Source organism: Labeo rohita, unplaced genomic scaffold, assembly GCF_022985175.1.
Source record: "Labeo rohita strain BAU-BD-2019 unplaced genomic scaffold, IGBB_LRoh.1.0 scaffold_553, whole genome shotgun sequence".
Lineage (NCBI taxonomy): Eukaryota > Metazoa > Chordata > Actinopteri > Cypriniformes > Cyprinidae > Labeo > Labeo rohita.
In genome coordinates this window covers 19,031-23,266 of record NW_026129476.1, presented here as the reverse complement: position 1 = coordinate 23,266, position 4,236 = coordinate 19,031, and the positions used below count along the sequence as shown (strand labels likewise).

Here is a 4,236-nt window from a genome sequence, read left to right as displayed (position 1 = left end):
AAAAAAAAAAGAAAAAACTTACTTTTTTAAAATTATTATTTTTTCTTTATTTTTTATTTATTTATTTTTCAAATAAAGACTTTCTTGCCTTTATTTTCAGTAGCATTCTGTAAAGGTTAATGATGGTTGTTTTCAAAAGACGGTCTGTAGTTTCATATCTGGTTTAAAATACCATTTCTGAATAATTAAAATCTCTAGACAGTATATCATTGTATATTATGTTTATTGAAACAAGATTTCGGAGGAAAAACTCAACTCAAAAAAACTTCATTTCATCTGCAAGAATTGCAGAACTGTTTTTTCCAATTATGCTTTTTATCCATGGAAGATATGCTGAAATCTTAGTATAAACTTCAGGTAGGTCTGGTGAATTACAGATCTCAGGGTCACCAAAGGAAGTGACACCAACTGCAGTGTTTCCACAAACCAAAGGGCCTCCTGAATCCCCCTGTCAAGAAACAGATCAACACTTCAGTCACATGCTGTCATAATTCATAACTAGTTCACACATTAAGATTTGGTGAATCAAATGTTGTTTTTACATACATCACAGCTTCCTCCTTCTCCATATACACACATCATCAGTGAAGCTGAAAACTCTTCCTCCCCCATTTGCTTTCACACTCCTTGTTATTCATGACCTTCACATTTGTCTCCATGAGGTGATTGCTTTGCTTGCCATTAGTTTCTAAAAGTCCCCAGCCTGCGATACTGCAAACAGAATCTGCTTCGATATCACCTTCTTTCGCTGGTATGGATATCAGCTTGATATTGTTGTTCAGTTGTGCATTTTTTTCCAACTGTAAACCAAAGATTTAATTATGTTCTATAATATATTGGCTGTGACTCTGCATGAAAGTTTACGAAAGTCAGCTAAAATAAGTGCAGCTTGTTACCTTTAAAAGCAAGATGTCGTTATGATAGGATTTACTGGTATATTGCGGATGGGGATGGTACGACTCCACTTTGATTCGGACTGAATTCTCATTCTTATTTTGTAGGTTATGTGCGCCTAGCACAACTGTCAGAACCTTGAGCAAAAAAACAAGATTTATTTAGCAATAACTTTTTTTAACAGCCTGCTAAATTCATAAATATATTACGGAAATGCTCTGATTTGGTAGCCATGATGAATATTTTATTGTGTATTCATCATTATAATATTATAATAATTATAATATACAATGTATTTAACAGTGCAGTTGATATTAGTTAGTCTACTAATACTCTAATGACTGGTAGTTGCAAAGATACTTACAGTAGTAGAAAGTGGACTATCGAAATAAAGTATTACCTTATATTATCTAAAATATATAATTAGCTAATTTACTACTTGTCTTACTTTTTCGGCAATGTGCAGCAGTCATGACAAATCTATCAGAGATGAGGAATCCACCGCAGATATGCTGCTCCTTCACTTGAACAGACACCATGTAAGGTCTGGAGTGGGGTTTTGCTTCCTTGCCGTTCACTATACCCACATTCGCACGAGCTGAGAAAGAGAGAGATATTGTTAGTTATTAAGTGTTAGTTAGTGAGTTCCTCTTCATTGTCTTGTATGTGCTATAAAATTTGGGTTGGTTATTAGTATTTTGTTTGATCAGTCTCACCAGTGAAGGTCAGGTGTGGCAGCAGAGAGGCCAGCAGGAGCAGAGAGATGATGGTCATCATGAAGACAATCAGTGAAGCAATGAGCTCTTGCTGTGTTCGGTATAAATAATATATTAAGGAGGGTGGAGAAACTGAGTTTCCTGTAACTTGTTGCTTTCAGTTTGTGGCAGTAGTAGACAGTAACTAGTCACTACACAGTACTACACAGATAATATTTGATAATACTTGTGGCTTGACAAGGCTTCAGTCGAAGGCTTCAATTTTCAAACCACAAAGATTTGTACCATTTGATTAATGTGAAGCCATTAACTTGCAGACAGAGCCTTGAGCACAAAGAAGCTATTTGTAAGTCTAGCTACGTTTTCCTCTTACATAGGGTCTTATCTAGCAAAACAATCTGTCATTTTCTTAAAAAAAAAAAAAAAAAAAAAAAAAGCATGGTTAGTTCTTCGTCTTTGTGCTTAGATGAAAAAAGGTAGGGTAGGGTGAAAAAAATCTTGTTTTCTCCTCCAACTTCAGAATCATCCAACATCACTGTTTTATCTTATTTGGTAAAGGGTGTTTGACTTTATTTGCATGCTCACTTTGTAAACACTGGATTGGTTCTTTCGCCAATGTCACATGTGCGTGATTACCTTGTGTGAGGTCGAGCTAGTGCAAGACCAGCATCTGTGGTTAAAAGTATATACATTTGTATTTTTCTTAGAAAATGACAGATGGTTCACTAGATAAGACTCTTATTCCTCGGCTGGGATCGTGTACACTCTTTAAAATAGTGCTTCACGATGCCATAGAATAACCTTTTTTTGGCTAAATGGTTCAATAAAAAACCTTTAACATCTGAAGAACCTTTCTGTTTTTTAAAAGGTTCTTTGTGGTGAAAGAAGGTTCTTCAGATTATAAAAAGGTAAGAAAGAGATGGTTCTTTAAAGAACCCTTGTCTGAATGGTTCTTTGTGGAACCAAAAATGTTTTTTCTGTGGCATCGCTGTGAAGAACCTTTTAAAGCACCTTTATTTTTAAGAGTGTAGAGCCCTTTGAAGCTGCATTTAAACTTTAAACAAGTTTGGGAACTGTTGGGAACTGTTGGGAACCATTAAAGTCCACCATGGAGAAAAATCCGTGAATGTTATTCCTCAAAAACAACTTGGGGGTGAGTAAATTAAGGAAATTTTTATTCTGGAAGTGAACTAATACATTAAGTGATCCTATATTAGTGTTTGAGCTGTTTTCAGCATCACCTCATCACCCTCATTTCAACTGAAACTCAACCGTCATGTACATGTTTATTGTTTCGTTTTTTACGGTCAACGCCGCTAGAGGGCGCACTGAACATGCTTCACAAAGGTCTTCAATCCTGCTCCTGGGGACCCACCATCCTACAGAATTTAACCCTTATCAAACACACTTGAACCAGCTAGACAATCTTGTCAGGATCTCTTGAAAATACACGCAGGTGAGCTGAAGCAGGTTGGAAATTTGCAGGACATTGGGTCCCCAGGAGCCGATTGAAGACCTCGGTTTTACGCAACCCAGGCTCATGAACAGTGCCGGCCCGTCCAACAGGCAATACAGGCAGTCGCCTAGGGCCCCTTCTTAAGGGAAGGGCCCCGTGCCGTGAAGTTGTCAGTTGGATTTTTAGGTGCGTTCGACTTGAAGCGGCGCTGCGCAGAAAGATCCGTGTTTAAAATCAAAGTACCGCAAGAGCAATAGAGTACAGACAGCGCTGCATGCTTTTAAATCGCTCTTGAGGTACTTTAATGTCATACACGGATCGGTGTGCGCAGTGCAACTTCCAGCCGCACACACAATATGACTACGCACCAGGGCTGTGCAGTGCAGCATATGTGTCGAACGTATGAAAAAAATCAGTCTGTGCGATCACATTTACCTCAGTAGAACGCATGCCTGCTGTTTAAAGAGAACATTTTAATGACATGCTTTTGCTCCAAATTCATTTAATAACATCAGTCGAGTGTTTGAAATAACTTCCTTTTTGTGATCTGATGTGGTTTCACATCACAGAATGAGGCAAAATCTGAAATGAAATTATGCCCATGATCACAGACAGATTTGTCATACACTCTTAAAAATAAAGGTGCTTTAAAAGGTTCTTCACAGCGATGCCATAGAAGAACCATTTTTGGTTCCACAAAGAACCATTCTGTCAAAGGTTCTTTAAAGAACCATCTGTTTCTTACCTTTTTATAATCTGAAGAACCTTCTTTTGCCACAAAGAATCTTTTGTGAAACAGAAAGGTTCTTGAGATGTTTAAGGTTCTTTATGCCATTTAGACAAAAAAAAAAAAGGTTCTTCTATGGCATTGTGAAGCACCTTTATTTTTGTGTATAAGGAAAAATTGAGCACATTTAGCATGTTACAAGCATTTTAAATAATTAGACCTGGATCCAATGTCTAATGCATTTTTTTTTTCTTGTGATCATCAATTAAAAACAAGCAGAATAGCCTGCATTTCTTATCATTTATGAATATTAGTAAGTCTATGTTTATTTTGTTTATGTTGTTTATTTTATTTATAGTTTATACTTCATTTATATGTTATTTATTTGTGTTTCATGTGTATCTATTTACTCAGGCTTGCTTGTGCTCCTATTTTTTTTTAAA

At 36.5% G+C, this 4,236-nt stretch overlaps 1 pseudogene; it reads right to left on the bottom strand.

The window, feature by feature from the left end:
* Positions 1–204: 204 nt before the first annotated feature.
* Positions 205–1,728, bottom strand: LOC127161122 (granzyme B(G,H)-like; annotated as a pseudogene).
* Positions 1,729–4,236: the final 2,508 nt, after the last annotated feature.